A 22,456-nucleotide genomic window follows, 5' to 3' on the forward strand; every position below is an offset into this window, starting at 1 on the left:
CTGTGAAATGGTATTTGTAGTTGTCCGCAGGTGGAAGGAGACCTACATGTACATCAACCTCTACATGGATATTCTGAAAGTCACACTTGAGTCCCAGGCAGAGGGTTCACTGAATCACCTTCACAATAACCCTCTATTATTCCACTCTCTAAAAGCGCGCAGAAAAAATGAATGCCTGTATCTTTCATGGGGGCTCTGATTTCCCTTGTTTTATTATGGTAATCATTTCTTCCTGCGCAGGTCAGCATTGACAAAATATTTTCGCATTTGGAGGAGAAAGTTGGTTATTGAAATTTCATGAGAAGATCTGCCCGCAGCGAGAAACTCCTTTGTTTTAATGATTTCCACCTCAAATCCTGTGTCCTGTCCTTGACACACTCTCCCGTATTTCTCGATAATACAGAATCTGCTGCCCTTCTTTGGACTTTCTTGATGTACTCCGTTAACCCTGTCTGGTAAGGATCCACACCACACAGCAGTACTCCAAGAAAGGACCTACAAGTACACTGTAGGCAGTGTCTTTAGTAGATCTGTTGCATCTTCTAAGTGTTCTGTCAGTAAAACAAAGTCTTTGGTTGGCCTTCCCCACATCATTTTTTGTGTATTCAGTTTAAGTTGTTCGTAATTGTATTAGTATGTATTAGTTGAATTTACAGCCTTTAGATTTGATTGCTAATGTGTAACCGAAGTTTAAGGTTTCCTTTTAGCACTCCTGTGTTTTGGTAAAATGCAATGTATTGACTTATGCTGAGAGATGTTGCCCCATAGTGTTAACTTTGTGCCTGTCACAATCCTGTGGAAGGGTCAACCAATAAATGCTGTAGCTGTGTATTTGCAGTCTGTGTGGTGGCAAGTTCTGGGTGGTCCATAGTATTTGCCAAACTACAGATGCACAAACAGTAATCATCCACATTTTTTTCTGCTCCTTTTATGCAGGACACATCTGTCGTAAGCTGGCTGACGGGGGAACACTTATCAGTGTGTTCTGGAAAGTGGAGACTGTTGGTTTTTGCTCAGTGTAAATTCTCACAGGGTGTGGTTGGATTATTTAACAGCTTCATAAATTGCAGGTAGTTCTCTGTCATACACATTTCACCACAGCTCCACTGGAAAAAAATATTATGGTTGTCATTGTTGGTCAATTTGTTGGTGTACGCCTGCATATATTGTTGTTTGGCTGATGTGTACAACTCTTACCAGAAGTGCAAGTATCACTGGGTGAGCGAGGAGTATTGCACTAACTCGGTTCCCCTGAAGATTGCGGATAACTTTTTCCATCTCCAAGGCCCACTTGAGGAATCCTTGGCCTATGATGCTGTGTCCTGCAAGTGTATCTGGAAGTGGTGTTTGTATAGCTGCTGTTGCCTGGAGATGGTGGCGATAAAAGTTGACTACTGGTATTCCCAGGAAGCATCGTAATTGCTGGTAGTCTGTCTACTTTGGAAGGGTTTGTAGAGCTACTGTTTTCTCCAGTAACAGGCAAGTGCAATCTGCTGAAACTGTGTGTCTAAGGAGGTCCCTTCTGCTTTTCTGATGATTCATTTATCTTCTTTCTGCACTGTAGTGTTGTTAAGTAACTCCTCATACACTTCTTGCATATGTCACTCATGAAATTGAGAAAACTAGAATGTTGTCCAGGTATGCAAAGCAAAATGGAAGCTCCTTTAACACTTCCTCTGTAAAATATGCCCCATCTGTGTGACATTTTTGAGACCAAATGACGTAAATAAATTTTCACATATGCTGAAGTTTGTAAGCACTGCCATCTTTGGGATGTTGCAGGGTGCCACAATTATTTGGTTGTATGCTTTGAAGCACTCTATGACACTGAAAATTTTTGAATGGTCTAATGTACACATAAAATCTTGAAATTTGGTATAGGGTACCTGTCTGGGAATGCCCAGGTGTTTAAAGTGAGGTAATCACCATAAGCTGTCTTTCTTGTGGCCAAGGTGCAAAGGTAAAGAACAAAGTCTGTCAGAAAAACAGGTTCTCCCAGCATGGGGCATCTCTTTAAATATGGCCTTTGTTTTTGTTAGGTGCTTCAGTGCAGTTTGTATGTGTGCTGCAAAACAATTCGGCACTGTGCCATACAGGTATGATGCACAATGTTGTGCTTACTGCTGCACTGTGCTGGTATTCTAAATCGGTCTGAGACTTCTTCTGTGGGCTATCATAAGTGTTGGTGCTATCTATGCTCTGTACCAGGTGTGACCCATAATTAAAGGCTCTGAGGCAGAGCCACTCTTAATAAATATTAAAATAAATTTTCCAATAATGTAAAAAATAAAATAAAATTACCAGAAAACATCACATATTTCACACACAGATTTAAATAATACCAGCCAAGGTTTCTGGAACTTGATATAAGTGATATCAAGCAATGTTTTTCAAACAGCTAGTAGCGAGTCTTCAAGGCTGTGCCTTGAAATGCCACTTAGCTCTATGTAACAGAGGTTTGGGGGCATGGCTTCCTTGTAGTACAGTGCTTATGGGTGTCCCAAAGACTCTCATGTTTTAGCCTGAGGATGTCCTACCAACCTGCACACAATTTTCACATTCCACTGCTTACATCAAAAGGGAATGACCAGAGTTGCTGAAATTTCGCTGTTGAATCCCTGTCTCTATATTCCTCTATTATGCTTTGGTGTGTCATTAATTGATGTTTTGTAGTATTGCTTTGATAGAGTTTTAAACAATTTTTTTATATCTGCCATTGGGTATTCTATCCACCATTGGAATAAGTTTGCAGATGTCTCACCAGAGTGCACTACAGTGTAGTAACATGAGTATGACCACCTAGCGAGAGTTTCACGAATGACTAGATAAAAGTGCAAGAAATATACCCCATATTCAAAATATGACCTGTTACTTTAGTTTCTTTGCTTGTTGATTGTGGGTAATATGCATTATTAGTAAGTTTCTTTTTGTGAGTGCATTATGCAATTTTTGGGGGTTTTGCTTTCTTGCAATTAATAGCAGCATACCATGAGTTCAAGAACAACACAGTATGGATTCAGTGTGCAATTGATCAGGTAAAATTTTGGAACATGCAGTTAAAATGAAAGTGAAGGAACTTGGTGCGGCCAGAGTCGATGTATACATGAGTAAAGAACAAAAACGGTGTAAATTCGGGTAAGGGTATACACGAAATTTTGACACGGAAATGTACAATGTAGCTGAGTGGTTGTTTGTGCTATATCATATCTTCATGATACACAGCTGTAAATACACCAAATAGAGTGTGTAAATTACCATGGCAGTTAATCGGATTGCTCATGTCAGCCAATCGCAGCACAAGATCCATGATGTAATGGAAACATCATTGTTTTGTCATGCAAACTCATAATGCCGCAGTTTGAGTGTACAAAACATTAAATGTCTGAAGTTCAGAAATCAAAATACAAAAAAATATTAAGCATGTAGTGACCTTACATGCGCCACATTAAAGATCTCTTCAAAATGCATGTTTTAGTATGATCTGTTTTGGTAAAATGTTGGGAAATGTGACATTGGTGGCTTTGATATTATTTTGTAGCTGGTTATGAAACAGAAAGAAGATATAGTATGTAAACGTTGGCTAGAGTTTGATATTGCAACCCCCTCCCCCCTGAAATCTTTAATTGCGGTGACCACCTGATCTGTAGCTTAGCCCAAGGTCTAGGTTAGTTCCTATGGATAAATGTCGCAGCCTTCTCTAATATGGGGACCACTAGCCACGCCTGCTCTGTACTATGCTGTAAGCGGAGCATACCCATATGCCAGTTACTGTGCTACCAATAATGGTATTCTGTAATCATGCTGTCGTCAAATCTACATTAATATACAATGAAGAAGGAAGTCAGTGTCTAATATTGATTTGGTGATGTCGACAACTACAAATGTCTAGGTGCAGAGGATGACAAGCTCTAGGCACGAATGTTCATTTGGCTTATTGTCAGGTTCACACTGGTTTGGTAGCATGCTGACCAGCTGTTGCAGCCCAGTTTGTTTACTGCTGTGTCACGATATTCTGCCTGTCTTGCATCTTTGTGGCAGAGGGCACTTTTTGTTTGACTTGTGAAATGTTACACTTAATCTAGATTGTGAGTGTCCTTTAGGTAGAAACCTGGTTTCGTGTATTTCGGCGCTTGCCGACTAAAATACATGTGGACCAGCAAACAATAGTAAGCCAATAATCTTAGTGTTGCAGAGCTGTAGTATGCCATGATTGTAGCTGTTTACTAGGTCCTCCCTGTTGCTACTACTCTCAAACCTGTTCGGCCAGTGTCTCCACTGTGGCACGTAAAGCCAGAGTTCTTCAAAAACGCTTGATGGAGTTGTTGGGGGGGGGGGGGGGGGGGGTTCATCTCTTCAGACTTGTTCAGCATATGCTGGTGCGTCATATGCCGATGATGTCACTTCAAATTTAGCTGGTGACTCCAATTTAGTGTATATTTCATCAACCACTTTTAGCAACTTGTCTATTGGTTGATTGTCATCCAGTACCAATGCTACTTGTAATTGTGGTAGTAGCTGTGTTGTCAGATATATAACAATAAATCGTCCAAAACCTTAATTGTGTCAGTCATACCCTGTAGGTGCCACCAAAATTCTGTGAGAATTTCGTCACTGTTTTTTCTTGATAAAGCACTTATTTGAGCTTTTGGTCAGGCAATTTGATGCAGCGAGTAATTAATTCAGCTTTCAGGATATGCTTGATGACATGGCAGGTGCACAATAATGTGTGGCTTCTTGTACTGGTCTAAATTGCCAGTAATTAGTGTAAACTCTGCCATGATCATTGGTAACTTCTTTGTGTGCAAAAATATTTTCTGTGACTGCACACCAAATTTGTGTTTGACTGGACATAAACTATAGGGCCCGTAACTGGATGTGCAGCACAGAAGAACATCATGAACTGACACACAGGCAGTTCATTGCTCCTAAGTGTAGTTGTAGAATGGAAGAGATCAACAGAACAGTCAACATTTTCAAATCTAGCTCAACATCATCTCCTGGCTTATTGGAAAGGTCAAATGCCCAATGATGTGTAGTTGACATTGTTGTCTGTGTTTGTTGAATTGAGGTGGCATTGTGCACTGTATTAGCATTCAGTTCTATGCACTGCACAGTGTCCACTTTTTGCATTGCAGGAAGGGGGAGCTCCAAAACCTGGATTTCTTTGTGAACTTCTTGAACCTCGTGAACTTCTTGAACCTCGTTGTTGGTTGTACACAATTGCTTATAAGTCTTTTCCATTGTTGTGGCATGTTATTATGTGTTGACAAAATACATTGTCTATACTTATACTTGCTTCTTTATTATTGGGGTCATTAATTATTAGCCCAGTCAACAAAGACCAAAAAAGATCAAAAAGTAGGAGAAAGATCGTGTAGTCACAAATTTTTGTACAGTGATAGGAGGGGGAGTGTCATGAATATTTACAAAAAATCCCCACCACTGGGGGTGTGAATGTGGTGGTGGAGGGTGGGGGTATTTAAAGGACATTTTGTTGTACGTTTTCTTAAATAATTTAAAAAACATACCTGTTGATGAAAATGTTTCCCTGTAGAAAATTAAACTACTTTAAATTTCCTGCAAAACTGTCCCTTTCATTAATTCTCCAGAAGTAATAGTTTCTGCGTAGCAGGGAATGGAAAAATTGCAGATTATTAAGAATAGTGTCTTAATGATATAAGTTACTTTTTGCTGTTACATGAAGTGGATTAAGAAGAAATATTAAATGTGTGTACCACATGTAAGTGCGTTAGAGCCATATTAAGAGATAAATTATATTATGGGTGTGTAACGGAATGGAGTGAGCTAAGCAGATGATCCAAAAAATGCACCTTCCAATATGGAAAACTACATATTTTCCAACATGCAGTGAAGTCTGTCCTCCAGGAGGCATATGAAAAATGATAGACAGCAGCAAGGAGCGACATTTACCAATCCAATTCTTGGCCAACCAACACTAAAATGGTCACTGACAATGTCACACATGCAGATTACACATTTTTCAGCCATTAAGTATAAGAGTCACTTTTACATAAAAGCTGGAAAGAAGTGCTCCTTTCAAAAACTGAAAATAACTCCATTATATAAGCACAAGCTCTGTCAAGTTACTTTGTCTGCTCCTCTAAGAGAATTCGACAGGAAGATGCCGTACAGGATCACTAAGAATCAATTTTCCCTCTAGCAGTGTTAAATAGGCACAGAGATTTAAATACATTTTCTCCATTTGTGTTTCTTGTGTTAGTATTATTAGTAGTCATATCTATATTTCATGTAGTGTTAATGTACTTTGTGAAAAATAAACACCAGCTGGTCATATCTGCGCATTGCTCCACCAGCAGTTCCTAAGGCACGCTGTGGGGGTTCAATATAACTTTGTGAAACACCCTATAGTTGCTCCTTGTGACATAGTGAGGACCCAGAGTGGGGTGTCATCTGCTCACTTTTCAGTTTGCAGACTATGAAGCAGGGAATTACATGACCGCAATACGGTGACCTACCTTCCCTCGTTCTTCTACCCTCTCCCCCCTGTTACAACCTCAGAATACAATTTATCCATTACTACAGGTCTACTGCACTTAGAAATGGTACACACATTTAATATTAGTCCTTAACCCACTCATTTAACAGTAAATAATAATTTTGTACCACTAAAATACTATTTTTAATAATCTGCAGTTTTTCCATCCCCTGCTAAGTGGAAACAATTAGTCCTAGAGAAAAAAATGAGGTGAAACTTAATGTAGCTTAATTTTGTAGTGGGAATCATTTTCTTTAGAAGCTGTTATTTTCAAATTATTAAGGAAGAACTTAAAAAAGCGTCTTTCAAATGTCCCCCCACCTCCATACTCACACCCCACTGGTGGGGATTTTTAGTATGCTGATCATGACATTGCCTTCTACCACTCTAAAAAAATTTTCAACTACACAATTTTTTCTTCCTAATTTTCCTTCATTGACTGGACTATTATGTGTGTGAAGTTTACAAATCGTGTAAAATAATTACATAGAATTGAAGTATACACAATTACTTTTTATTCATTCAAATACTTATCAATAAATGAACAAAGATAACTTGACACGCAGAGTAATTTCAAAGATACACCTTGTACCAGAAGTAAAACACACTACAGTTGGTTTCTGGATCAATTATTCCCAAACAAATAATGTTAGTTTGAATGGAACATATGCTGTGTCTACCACTTCTCAATGTTACTAAATATTTTGGCTAGAACATCATGGCAACCTGGACTGCAAATCACTGCATCAACAGAAAAGTAAAATGCTGCATTGTCACAATATGATGAACTCATCACATGAAACAGAAAGCAAACAAATTGTGTGAATAAATTGAATTAAAGCTACCATAAATATATTACAACAAAACTTTATAGATGTTTATCAAATGTCACTGAAGTGAAAAAGATATCAGTGATTCTATCATTATACATAAGACTACAGAATTGACATTGTAACTCAATAATCATAAAACTGAATTTATAATTCTAGAGAGGAAATTCAATGAAATTAAGGAAAACTAAAGTTACTTGCAGTTGACCTGCACTACTTTCAGCAAATCTTACAAAAGCAATTACTCATTCAACCAGGGTTAATAAAATTAAATGTATTGAAGAAATCATGTGACAGAAAGGCTTAGAAAGATCTGCCGCAGGTGCAAGAATTAATAAAATAAAAAGGGCATATTGTTTAACTAAAAATGTTTACAACAAAATGAGCATTTTATTATAGTTTTAAGGCCAGAGTGTTTATTTGTATATGAGTGCATAGAAAGGAAATGGAATATGAAGAGCATAGAGGTACTTGATAGGTGGTTCAGAAAAATGATGGGTGCAACTCAAACAAAAGACGGCTGGGAAAAGTTATGGAACTGGACCTTAACCTCAATGGTGTGTTTGATTGGAGCAAAGCGGAACATATTACTAAAGCATGACCGGTTTATTTTGAACATGAAAATTTAATTGAACAAACACATGTTGTACACTCTTAAAAAGGAAAAAAAGGAAAATTTTCTTTTAATTTTAGGAAACATCTGTGGCTATGGTGCAGCAACCTTAGTGTAGGTTGCAAATGACAGCAGAAGCTTTATTTATGCAATTTGACCATTTGATGTATCTTTAAAATTTGTTTGGGAACTACAGATAATGCATTAGTGGTCATAAATAGTCAGACTTTTGAAATGCAAAGGCATGCAGCAATGCTAAGATAGGGCCATACTTATAACCTTGAAACATACATATTGCAACACAAAGTGTAGTAGACATGAATACATAACAACATATATGTGCATGCTATGTAAGACTCACAGACTACATAATTTGCAACCTTCACTGTTTTTCATACTGGAAATATCCGTATCTTAATGACTGTTAGTTAACTAATACATGCCCCTTGCTTACTCCATAGAACAGGAAACCTTAAGACTTATTTTTATTTTTTATATTTTTTAATTTGTTGTTTATTTATTTTATATATATCAGTCGATAAAAACAGAACCCTTATAGGATCACTTTGATGTCCACCTGTCTGCCTGCCCTGTCTGCCCAAGTCTTAAGAGCCCTTTTTTTTTCAGGAGTTACAATAGCAAATGTGAAATTACCCAAAAAATTTAAACTTGAAACAAAAATTTTGGTTAGGAAAAGTATGGAGGACATGACAGTGAGATGAATCGTTAATAAACCAGTGGCTGCTTCTACAAAAGACTATGAGTAAGAAGTGAGGCCAAAAATATTTCATTACAATTTATCAACTACTGTTTTTGAATATTTTGACAGCATTGATGTCCCAAATTTGTATCTTTGTTTTTAACAGTTACTACTATTGCCATCTCTGCTCTTCTTTATACTATTCGTATAATTTGTACTTTTCAATTTAACTTATATCTGTAGATTTTTATCATCTTTTACTTCTTTACAGCTGGATACCAGATTGTATCATAATGGTACGTCGGTTTGTTGGATGCCTTGCTACAGAAGTTGAGTACGAAGATAGAATGATGAGATTATTGACAACATGTATTGGACTGCCTCAGAAAAAATAGTGTCTTCAGATATCATTCAGAAGAGTCCTTTCTATTGTGTTTAATACTTTCTTCTAATTTGCTCTGATGGTTCTATATGTTATATAAAATATTGCAACCTTTGTATGAAATGTAAAATTAAATTATGTAAGGTGTGGACTGATTGTGGGTGATCACTCTGTCAGCATTTTATGCAGTCTCTGTGGGAAGAATGAAGTTAATTGCATCTTTGACAAAAGAGGCTGCATTTTACAAACAAAAGTGTTAACTTTATTAGCTTGTAAAGCTCCTGTTTCATTATGTGTGTCTGTCCACATTGTAATTGTTGTCACAATCATGCAGGTGTCTTTTTTATTCTTGTTCAGCAGCTTTGTTAATTGTGTGATAAGCAATTCACTGATCACTGCCATTGTAATATGAGATTAAAACAAGTACATAGATTAACATTATGAATGTTACTGAGTCTGAATTTTTTACATTAGTTTTGATCATTTTTGTCAGCATAGTTGTCAGCTGTCAGATATGGGATTAACATTAGTGTCAGTTTTGTCAGCACCAAGTTTGTAAGCTGGTTGTTTGAACTATACATTAACTGCAGTTTCTTTAATCCTTTGTCATTCATTATTGTCCATATTTTGACTTGTGGTCTTTGAGGCCAGCAGCTTTCTTAAAGTTGTCATATATCTTTTGAAATTCAGTTGAATTAATATATTTATTAGTAGCTTGATATAGTGATCGCACAGTTGTGCCATGCTTGCGCGTAAAAAATGTTTGTTAACAAAATTTTTAAAATTGTAAATGTTTTGTTAGTTTTATTCTTGATATTTATAGGGATTTTCAGTTAACAAGATTTTACCAAAACATCAACAGTTAAATGTTGAGCAGCAACAATAGTCCGTTGATGACTGGTGACATTATAAATCTGATAAAATGTAGATAATTTAAATTTGCCATTTATATCCAGTTTTGCATCACTTCATTGAGAAGTAATTTTTATTTAAACCTATTTGTGTGTGTGTGTGTGTGTGTGTGTGTGTGTGTGTGTGTGTGTAACAATAAAGACTGCAACAGCAAAGTTTTTTTTTTCTTTTTCTTGTATTCTGTTCTAGAGATATTTAAAAACTTGAAACAATAGAGAAAACAAGGACAAGTGTGGTACTCAACAATGGATCAAAAAGTGAACAAATGTGTGGGAATGTACATTTATCGAAAATGTCTCCTCAGGGCTTTGGAACTAACAAAGATGGTGCTGTAGACATTCTGTTTAATTGCACTGTTGTAATGGCAGTTACAAATAGAAAACCCAGCCAGAGTTAATTTAACTATGCAGAAGGAGGACAGCCAATCACTCTGTAGTTGTACTTGTAGGCAATGAATAAAGGAAACTGAAGATAATTTGCAGGTTTTTTAGACTCAGAATTCATCAGTTCCTTTCTTATGCAGACTGATGATATGCTCTTAACATTGGTAATTACATGATGTGTCTAAATAGTAACAAAGACAGCCAACTTGTTTTTATATCATAGCCTGTGCCTTTATCAAGTCTGCTGGAATCCCTCCAGTCAGATTGATTACATGCATAATCCTAGTTCTCCTTTGTAAATTTGAAACTGATCTATTTCCTTCTAACATTTGGATGTGTATCCATGAGTTGCCTGCATACTTTACAATTAATTTCCTGTAATTGTGCATTCGTGTTGTTCTAATGATTGCATAATGTAATAATGACTGTTTCTTGTATCTTTGTCTCTATTGTTATCAGAATATTTCATGAGATATTTATTTATATATCAAGTATTTAAAAGTGATCATAAAAAAAGAAATAGAAATACAGAGATCTATTGTTTTGGCATACCATAATTTGTTGTAGATAGCCTGTCATAACAAAAAAGGGGAAAGGAAAAGAAAAACATATGTTTATTTTGGATATCTTTAGATGTTTTTTCCACATCACAGTACTTGGCTTTAGTATTTATTTCCCACTTGAATTTCCTGTGTAGTTTCCTGCACAATAAAGCACATTTTTGTAAGTTGAGTCTGTAAACACAATGTATGACGTATGTGTGATTTTGTACCATCAGTTTATTTTTAATTTTTTAAATTGAAAATGTAAGCTGTAAACTACCTAAGAATAATGACTTTCTTCGAGTGAAGCAATGACAAAGCTGCTGTTTTGGATAGCCCCAGAAGTCTATAATGTTTAACAAAATAATATGCTCCAATGTCTCACAGAACCTTGTTTTTAACCACTGGGATTATGATGTTATAAAAGTCATGTAAGAAACTTGCTAATAATGGGTTGTAATACCATAAACAGATAAGATAATTATGTGCACAACAGAGGGGAAATGGTTCCAACGGCGAGAAGTAAATAACAAGTTTACAATATGTTGAAGAAGATGGATCACTAAATACGAAGTAAAAGAAGCAGTGAACAAAGAACGAAGATGGGATGGTTGGGGGACAGAAAATGCTTCGCTCTGAATAAAATCTATGAGGTGGAAAATGTTTGGCTTTCAGACAAAGTGCTTCATCATAGCTCACAAATACAAACGGCAACTCGCTCGCACATATTCACTTAGGAGACTGCAGTAAGTTACTTGTGCAAATTTGTTAACTGTGATGGATGGCTTTGTTCAGAAGTTAAACATTTTGTGCCTTAAGGATGTGATTCAGAGCTAAGTGTTTTCTGCCCTTCTTACATGCTTGTCCATTACTCAGTGTCTCTTCTATTTGGTGAGCAGTGATCTATCTTCTTTTTCATATTATAAATAATATGATTGGAGCTTATGAAATAAAATTTGTTTCATGCTACAAAGGATAAAATAAAACAGTGTCAACAGCTCTTTTTCATGGCTGTCTGACACACCGTTCTTTTTAACTTGCCCCCTTTTTGGTTTCATAAATTTTCTTAAAGAGAGAATGAATGCTATTTTGTTAAAAGATGAACATTCCATTTCTTTTTTTATGGCTATTAGTGAATTTTTATGTTATATTGTGTGTATGAGATCAGCAGTTAAATGTTTCATTGTTTGTAGAGATACAAACTGTCAGTGTGCAAAGACTTTTGAATAATGGTTGCCATTCCTCTCCCCTCCCCATCTTTCTCATGTTTATATATAGTATTTTAAGTGAATAACACAAAATTATATAGTGCGTGGAATAAACTTTTGTAAATACTCAAAAAAATAAATTTAAAAAAATTGAAGTAGATAGGTGATGAAGACAGATACTATCACTACCAATAATTGTGTGAGAGAGGTAAACACAGGCCATATGTAAATTGTTGATAAGCTTACGGATAGTGTGCTGCTTCATTTCTAGATATAAAACTGTATCAGAAGGAAATCCAGTCGAGGGAATTAATAAATTATGAGAACTAACTTCCAACCAGTTCTTATCTTCAGGAAGGGAAATATGTAGTACTGCTGGATGCACATAAAAGTAAAAGTGGCAACACTATCCTGTTTTTGAACTAATAGTCCTTCCTCAGGGGGGGGAGAGGGATGCGTTGGGGACGGTTGAAGAGAATGGCATGTCACTCAAGGCAATATGTAAAGGCAGTCAAATGTGAAGACGGGGAGAAAAAGTATTATTGTGCCCATTATTCTTGCAGTTGGTAGGTTAATGTCTGCCATTCCTGTTCAGTGATTTAAGAAAAGTTTTCAAAAATATTTATTCACAGAAACATCAACCAAACAATTTTACACTGTTTATGGTTTCAACCATGCAATAATCATCTTCAGATCATTAAATGTTGTAACAGCATATTCAAGTTTATATGATCCACAATTTGTTGGTGAGTGCATCAGTGCACAACACTTTTGGATATTCTTAAATGATTTCATTCATTAATCAGATATGGAGAGAGCTCTAAAAACGAAATCATAGTAGGTGCAACATGTAACATACAAAAAAAAAAGTTTTCTTGGCTAATGTATATTTTGGTGTATTTAAGCAATTGCAGTATTCTGCAATTTTTTATAGGTGCATACATGTATAACTGCAAATGTTAAATCTTTATGCTGGGATGTTTTGCTAACAGTTTTGACAGGCTGTCACATACTGCCATTGAAAATGTAATACTGTTGCAAAGACTCAAGGCCTTGACACTGATATATTCAAAAAATTATAGTGAATCCTCATCTGTAGTGTTGTTTCATTTCTAGTCTTTATTTATTTTATGAAGACTATGGCCCCATTATTGATTCTGTGTAATTTTCTGTTGCATGTTATAACATAGAGCTCTTCAATATTTTCCAGTATTATTTATTGTTTCCATAGAGGGAAGTCAGCTCTGGTGTAGTTACTTTTTTCTGTAAGGATGTTAATTTAGTATGATTCTTCTGCAACCACACTGCCATACAACCACTGATTAAAGAGTTGCGCAATTTTGTAAAATTATTGAAAATATTTCTCACTGGCTTTCTGTTTGACATGGTTGACTTCATACTGTAACCTGGAGCTGGACTTCCCCACATTGAACTTTGTATGATCTTATAGAATTTTTTTAGTCTCCATGTTGTGCATGATTCAAAGAAGTTCTGTTCTGTCATAAACAGTTGTGTAGGTGAGGTGTTAGCAAATAATTAAACATAAAATGTTGGTCACTTTGTACTCAAACTGACAAAAGTTGCTATTATTTATGTGTCATAGTGCAAAACTGATCAACATAATTTATTACACACAGAAACAACATTTACACAAATAATGCTGGCAAACTAGATAAGTTATTTCTGTGTATTACTTATGTATGTATTTATTAAAAGATCAACCAGTTCGTTATTGCCTTTTTTACGTGTACAACAAACCACCAGGAACCAGAATTCAGTGAATGCTCAGCTGTAGCAGAAACCATTTGCCATAATTACAATAGTTTAATATCACAGACTCGTTATTTTTGGTCACAAATTTCAATGTATTATAATGGAGTGATTATTTATTTTTACTTTTATGAGGATAGGGTGGTTATCATTTCACCATCTTGGATCTATTCTCTTATAGGTTGTGTAAAAAAAACTCATAAACTGTTTAATATTTATTATCAGTGTTACTATAAGTGGGATGTACTACCATATTTTATCTATTTCTGCCCAAAATGAAAAGGTGTTTAAAACCCTTTGTAATTGTATTCATTGACTTATCAGTTTTAAAGGATATCTCCATATTTCTCATGTATACATATTGCACATTAAAAAAAACCTTGTTGCTGACAAATTCCTAAATTATAGTGCTTTATACAAATACAGTGAACATTGCATAATTCTTCACTGTAGTGTGTTCGTGGTGTTGGATATTAGTGTTGTGCACAGGTTTCAATCTTGGTAGCATCAAGTTTTCATATTGATAAAACTTGGCAATGAGCTTAAAATTCAGATGTTTTCCTACACCTCAAAGGTGGACATTGTTGTTGTTGTTTCTTTACTGAGACATATTAAAATAAGTTTCTGTGAAGGCAACATTTTGTATGAATATTAGCCATTGTGTGGTCTTTAAATTAATGGTTCCCTCCATAAATCCATGCCATAATATGGAGTGCATGTTCTTTAAATAATTGGCCCTTAGAGGTGTTGTTATACATTTGTACTTATTAAAGGTTAAAGTTTCAGATTGTGTGTGGAAACATGAAATCATTTTGTCCTTTTTAATTTCTGTCCTTTCATTTTTGTGACTCAGTAAGAATTTACTTTTATGTAGGTTATAGAAACTGCACTTGATTGAGAATAAATCCAATATTGTGGGACCACCTAATTCACGTACAGTTCTCATGTATTTTGACATTTTCTTAGCAATAATTCAGATACAGGCTATACTCTTTCTGTCTGTTGAATTATAAAACATTAATTTTTCTTGTAATTTTTTTTTTTTTTTTTAAATGCTGAAGGAGCCATTGTTACGACATAGCTACTTCAGTGAAAATTATTGTCAATGATTTAAATCATATATGCAAGTACCTGTAAACAATCATATTCACAAATAAAGAATTGTTATTTATTATTCAAAGTTAGATTCTTTAAATTTTTAGTATTATACACACTGTTTTTAATAATAATTAAGTCTTGATTATCCAATCTTCGGTTATCCGACCTTCTGTGTTAGCCGACCCTTTCACCACACCGGCCGTGCGCCAGCTGACGACAGGTCAGTGACTAACGTGTTGTTTGTTGATACTCAGTTCATTGTCACCATCTGCTACTCCTCAATCCTCAGTGCTAACTTGGATCTGTAGTGGAGTGGATGTGTTGCACTTTGTTTATTGTAAAAATTTGTGGTAATGGCTTCAAAACGGAAAAAAGGTGGTCGTTTCAGTGGAAGAAAAACTCAAAGTTTTAAAAAGAATAGACAATGGTGAAACTTTATTAAAAGTGGCGCAAGATCATAACGTATGGAAAATAACAGTTGGAGACTGGAAAAGGAACCGCAATGAAGTTGAGAAGTGGTGTTCTCAACGAGCAACCTCGGCTGTTTTGGAAGATCGGAAAACCATGAAAAAATGTGATTACGAAAAAGTAAGTGAAGCTTTGTTCCTAGGGTTTATTCAACATAGAGATAAAGGTGTACCCACGTTGGGACCTATTTTGCAGGAAAAAGACTTAAAGTTTCGTAACAAACTAAATGAAGGTGAACCTGATTTCACGGCTAGTACAGGCTGGCTCAATAGATGGAAGAAAAGATACAGAATTTGGCGACTTAATGTCTGTGGTGAAAAGCTTTCAGCAAATTTTGAAGCTGTTCAATTGTTTAGGAATAAACTTCACCAGGTATTGGACAAGGAAAACTTAACAGGCGATCAAATTTTTAACTGTGACGAAACTGGTCTCAATTACAAAATGTTACCGGAAAAAACATTAGTGTCAAAGGCCGAAAAGGCAGCACCAGGCTACAAACATAGCAAAGAAAGAGTGACAATTCTTGCATGCAGTAACGCCACAGCAAATTTGAAAATGAAACTGTTTATGATAGGTAAGCCAAAAAAACCAAGACCATTTAAAAATGTATCTAAAAATGCTTTACCGGTGAAATATTACAACAACAAAAATGCTTGGATGAGCTCAGACACTTTTAAAGAATGGTTTTTTAACGAGTTCGTGCCACAAACTGAAAAGTTTTTGAAAGCCAACAACTTGCCCGGCAAAGCACTGTTGTTTCTAGGCAAAGCCACTTGTCATCCTAATGAAGATGAACTTCAGGATCAAGATATAAAGGCCATGTTTTTGCCTCCAAATGTCACATCCTTATGTCAGCCTATGGACCAAGGGACCTTAGAGACACTGAAGAGAGACTGCCACAGAAACTTGCTTTTCTCTTTAATTAATGCTATGGACAAGGGAGAAGACATGCGAGAGCAGTTGTGCCATATTAATTTGATAGACGTAGCTTATGATGTAGCCCAATCTTGGGAGAATGTTGGAGCAAATACAATTGCAAAATCCTGGAAAATTTTGCTACAGGAAAATCAAGAAAATTCTCCAGATGATGAAAATCTACAGCAGCAGACTGAACCAGAGAATACTACCCTGCTTTCAGTGTTACAAAAAGTTCCGGGATGTGCTGATGCCACAGAAGATGACATAAATGAATGGATTGTCCAAGATGAAGAATTTGAAGTGACAGATGAAGAAATAGCCAACATGGTAAACGAAAAAGAAGAAGACGAAGAAGTAGATGTAGTGGAGGAAAGTGCGCCCAAGATTACCCACAATGAAGGACGCAAGGCCTTGGAAACTGCTTTAAAATATGTAGAGCAACTGGAGGAAACATCGTCTACCGAGGTTATACTTCTTAAGAGACTATGAGATTTAACGGCAAAAAACCGGCAAACAGCAGGCAAACAAAAGACAATTACTAACTTCTTCACACAGTAAATATCTATTCAGTCTAATTTGATTTGTAATGTATTAAATGTTTAACTCACTTGGCCTACTTTAGTTTAATTTTTTTTTTTTTCTCATCATCATCATCATCATCATGTCCGCCCCCAGTAGCTGAGTGGTCAGCGCGACAGAATGTCAATCCCCAGGGCCCGGATTTGATTCCCGGCTGGGTCGGCGATCTTCTCCACTCAGGGACTGGGTGTTGTGTCATCCTAATCATCATCATTTCATCCCAATCGATGCAAAATTTGCCGAAGTGGCATTAATTCGAAAGACTTGCACCTGACGGGAGGCCCTAGTCACACGACATCATTATTATTTTAATTGTTTTAAAAGCATGAATGGTTGTCACAACTTCAGTAGCTTCTGATTGTGTGACATATTGGAGTAATGTTTTACATATCACAGACAGACAGGCAGTTAAAATATAATTAGAGCAATGGATGTGGAGATAGATGAACACATGAGAACTCTTCTTTCTTTATGATACCAGCATTGCATAAAGTATCAATGGTGAATCAGAAAATTACATTAATTTGTTTACACATCATGTTTTGTAAAATGATATTCATGAAAGATCCACTTCAGGAATTTACATCAACATATTTATTCTGCATGCAAATGATGTGCAGAAAGATTGGCAGCTTGTAATCCTGCCTGAATTGTTCACGTGGCTATTAAGTTGTGTGTGTGGGGGGGGGGGGGGGGCTGGTGCTGGGGTACACGGTAATGTAATTGACTCATTGTGGAGGAAAGGATTCAATGAATTTATTCCTCTTTTGATGTGTAATTTATATTTCCAGTGACCCCTACTCAAGTTTGTCATGCATATCACTGACACAATTGGTTTAACATGTAAGATATAAGAGATGATGTTGGCTGCCTGCAACTTCATAGACATGTTTGTGATAGACAAGACTGACAGAGAGAAAGGAGAGGGGGAAAAAGAACTCAAGAAACTGCAATTAGTTGATTAAAACCCTTGTATGGGACAAAGGGCTAGAACAGTGTGTAGTACAGGAAGTTCATTTTCCACATTCCAAACCCGCACATTTTAAAATGTCCTGCTCTCCACTGGAAAGGAATGGAGCAAACTATATTGATAGTAGAGTTTGATCTAAATCTGACACTGAACAGGATTGTGCAGTGTTAAGATACTGGACTTCTATGCAGAAGGACAGCAGTTAAGATTGCCATTCAGATTTAGATTCTCCTTGGTTCCCATAAATTGCTTAAAGCAAATGCCAAGATGTTTCCTTTGAAAATGCTCAGATGAATTTCCAGCCCATTCCTCTCTATTTCGAGTTTGTGTCCTCACTGTAATGATCTCTGTCTCAAAAAATGTTAAAATCTGTGTTTCCTTCCTCCCTTCCATATTTGGTATGAAAACTTGTAGTAATTTGTGCAACAGACCTTAGAAAAGGAGAGGGGAAGACGAAAGGAAGTGGGTTTTAAGGGAGAGCGTAAGGAGTCATTCCAATCCCAGGAGCGGAAAGACTTACCTTAGGGGGAAAAAAGGACAGGTATACACTCCCACACACGCACATATCCATCCACACATACAGACACAAGCAGACATGTCTGTGTTTCCTTCCTCCCTTCCATATTTGGTATGAAAACTTGTAGTAATTTGTGCAACAGACCTTAGAAAAGGAGAGGGGAAGACGAAAGGAAGTGGGTTTTAAGGGAGAGCGTAAGGAGTCATTCCAATCCCAGGAGCGGAAAGACTTACCTTAGGGGGAAAAAAGGACAGGTATACACTCCCACACACGCACATATCCATCCACACATACAGACACAAGCAGACATGTCTGCTTGTGTCTGTATGTGTGGATGGATATGTGCGTGTGTGCGAGTGTATACCTGTCCTTTTTTCCCCCTAAGGTAAGTCTTTCCGCTCCCGGGATTGGAATGACTCCTTACGCTCTCCCTTAAAACCCACTTCCTTTCGTCTTCCCCTCTCCTTCCCTCTTTCCTGATGAGGCAACAGTTTGTTGCGAAAGCTTGAATTTTGTGTGTATGTTTGTGTTTGTTTGTGTGTCTATCGACCTTTCGTTCGGTAAGTCACCTCATCTTTGTTTTTATATATAATTTTTCCCACGTGGAATGTTTCCTTCTATTATATAGACCTTAGAAAAGCTGATATATAAATATTCTCTGATGACAAGAATCGTATAATATTTATTGGCATGTATATTTTTTATATTATGAAACACTCCAAGAGAGGTGTGCCAATGGATAGGTGCACAGTACACTTGATACCGAAAATGTAATGAGAAACCAAATACAAATGCAAAACATGTCACTTACCCTTGTATTTAATGACTTATCATAACAGTTACTAATAATCATCAACTGTATGTGAAAGAGGACACAAATGACACTTCTCAATATATTATTTAAGAAACAAGAATATAAATGAAATAAAATACAAATGCATTTTTGACTGTGTCATTGTTGCACCAAAGTCCCTAACAAGGAGATAGGTGGGAAAATATATATTGTGTACATAAACAGTATTCAGACACTTTGTGTTTCTGATTTTGAACCTTCTTTCCTTATGGATTACTACACTGACAAACTCACAGACTGGTGTTTTATTTGGTATAATATATTTTTCATATGACTGCGGAGGAGACATGGAATAGGCATTGCAGAAAGAAATAAGACTACTTCATTTCCATCCTATAAACAAAATTTATGAGCAGTCCGTTTACAATAGTGAATTATTTGTATATCAACAAAAAGTGTTCATACAGCTTTTTGAACCTTCTCTCCATATGGATTACTATACTGACAAATTCAGACTGAGTGTTTCATTTGCTTTAATACATTTTTCGTACAACTGTGGAGGAGAGGTGGAGTAGGCACTGAATTTAAAATAAGACTGCTCGTTTCTGTCCTACAATTTATGAACGGTCTGTTTGCAATACTGAATTAGTTGTATATCAACAAAAAGAGTTCACATAGCTTAACTCGTTGGCATTGGCACAATTTATTTTACTTATGCCCATGAAACATATTAATGTGCCAAACAATAGCCTATGATGAGAGCTATCTATGTAATTATTAATGAAGTCTTTGATATAGCAAGAACAAATGCGATTAATGGGACGGAGAAACACATAAGATGCAACGAAGTACAGATTGCGTGTAGCACTTAACACACTGAATGGACAACAGTAATAAAGGTTACAGATAGACTTAGCACTAGCTTGTGATTGCTCAAATAATACTGTTTCTTTGGCAGCTTACCAGAGTGTGAGGGAAGCTGACCTAGGTGGTGTCTGCAAGCTGGCCTGTGAACTGTCTGGACACTCAATCTCTGAAACTGCACGTGTCATGAGTGAAGGTACATCACTCCTTACTTCTAGGGAATTTGAAAACCACATACATACATAAAAACATTAGGCACAGAAATATACATGGTACAGAAAAAAAGAACACTGATACCGAAAAAGAGCACTGGTTCCGTGAAAATAAAAGGCACTGATCTCACAAGGCACTGAGATTACTAGTCACGGAAAAAACCAGTGACACCTTTTACATCTATTTCATGACCTGACCACAGCGGCTGCTGCAACATGTGGAAGTGGTGAGGGGTAGTTTGACGCGCCATCCCCCCTCTTGTGAGAGGCTGTAGGGCAAGGCTAGGGACAGCATCACCATAGTGATGTCCTCGTTGAGGTCAGCAGTCTGTGTTGGAGGCTTCAGCGAAGATGGCAGCACAAGATCCAGCTGTGGATGTGGTGGCAGCTGCGGCGTCAGTTGCAGTGGGGTTTGCACCAGCAACAGCAGTAAAGGAATGGAGGTGAAGGCAGGGATCTCAGACAGCAATCTGCCAGGCAGCGACCCCTGCTGTGATGCACCAGGTGAAGGAATATCTGTGGTTGGTGTCCACATAGCACTTCTCCAGAATGAAATGGTGCAAACTCAAAAAATGGTCTAAAATAGCTTCAGCGGCCTGCCGGGTACATATTTATGTATCTGATATTTAAACATCTGAACCATGTGTTCGGCTTCACCATTAGATTGATATTACAAACATCACTAGCCTGACATAAAGATGCAAATTCTTGAGGAACAAACTGGTGGCCTTTATCAGTAACCACGGTATATGTAAGTCCTTCATTGCAAAAATCTTTGACAGGGCTGAAATAGTGGCTGCCGTCAACATGGACAGACAATGTGCCACTTAGGGAAACTTGGAATAGGCGTCCATAACAATGAGCCAATACTAATTTAGGAAGGGTCCAGCAAAAGCAGCATGTAGACGCTTCCACAGGCGCTGCTGTGTTAGTAGGGGGAAAGGGTCATCCTCAGGGCCGCCAGTTGCTGATTACAGTGAGAGCAAGTGGCGGTAAGCCATGCAATATCCCCATCTATACCTAGCCGATACACATGTGGGTTGGCCAAAATTTTGGTGCGAGATCCGCCAGTGACAGTCACAGTACATTATGACATAAGAAAGTGGGAATCAACCCAGGGTCCAGCATTCTCCACAGCTAACAAAAGAAACCTGTCAAACAGAAAGTTTGTGCTGAAGGGAGAAGTAATTATGCAAGGGATCTGCGGCATACCCTGGTGGTTTTTCCGACCATCCCTGCTGCACAAAAGGGAGGACCTGACTAAGTACAGGATCCACAGCTATTGCCAATGTTATGGCTCTAATGATGGGAAAACCATCGACTGCATTCTGGTTCTCAGTATCTGACTAGAAACAAAGCATCTTGTCCTGACTGAATAACAGGCCCAGCCTGATCAGAAGGCAGATAAGGTATCGGCATTGGTTGTGTTGCACTGTGAGCCTGTGAAGGATCTGCTAATCATAACAGGAGAGTAAGAGAGCCCACCGCTTTAAATCATGCACTGCATTGTCTGGCATGGAAGCTGGAGGGTTATAAAGAGCAACTAATGGCTCATGATCTGTGATTAAATGGAGCTTAGAACACTACAAGAATATGTGAAATTTCTGGAAGGCGGACACAATCGCTAAAGCCACCTTTTCAATCTGAGAATACTTCTGCTGAGTTGGAGTTAAAGTCTTAGAACTGTAACAATGGGTCATTCAGACATGTACATGTATTTGTGTGCAAACACCGTGCCAAGACCATACTGAGAGGCATCTGAAGCCAACACAAGATGCTGACCTGGCTGAAAAGTGGCAAGACATGGAGCAGGTTGAAGCTTAGATTTAAGCAAAGGGAATGCTCCATCACATGCTGGGGAACATTAAAAGGCACATTTTTATGCAACAGCACATTGGGCAACAGTGGCTCCATCTGGTAAAAACTTATGGTATTACGTAACTTTGCCTAGAAACACCTGCAGTTCCATAACAGAGATCAGCCATGACAAAGCCTCAGTTTCATCAACATGGTGATGCAACTGCTTGCTCCCTGTGCGAGAAACCTCAAAACCTAGCTACTCAATTGATTGCTGAAAAAATTGAGATTTGGCAAAATTGTACTAGAGACTTGCAGACTACAAAACGGAAAACAATGATCAGAGATTGCTAAAGTAGTCTCAGTGGAAGAACACAAAACAA

The 22,456-nt window shown here is 37.2% G+C and overlaps 1 protein-coding gene across 10 annotated transcripts in view; it reads left to right on the top strand.

The window, feature by feature from the left end:
* The window catches only part of LOC124612900 (MAGUK p55 subfamily member 7), a 269,487-nt gene extending 254,450 nt beyond the window's left edge, over positions 1 to 15,037 (top strand). For all 10 annotated transcript variants that reach the window (XM_047141364.1, XM_047141368.1, XM_047141370.1 and 7 more), the window contains one exon: positions 8,932 to 15,037. The gene's annotated coding sequence lies outside the window, so the exon portion shown is untranslated. The remainder of the gene's footprint in view (positions 1 to 8,931) is intronic.
* The last annotated feature ends 7,419 nt before the right edge of the window (positions 15,038 to 22,456 follow it).

The sequence above is a fragment of the Schistocerca americana genome, chromosome 4 (assembly GCF_021461395.2).
Source record: "Schistocerca americana isolate TAMUIC-IGC-003095 chromosome 4, iqSchAmer2.1, whole genome shotgun sequence".
NCBI lineage: Eukaryota > Metazoa > Arthropoda > Insecta > Orthoptera > Acrididae > Schistocerca > Schistocerca americana.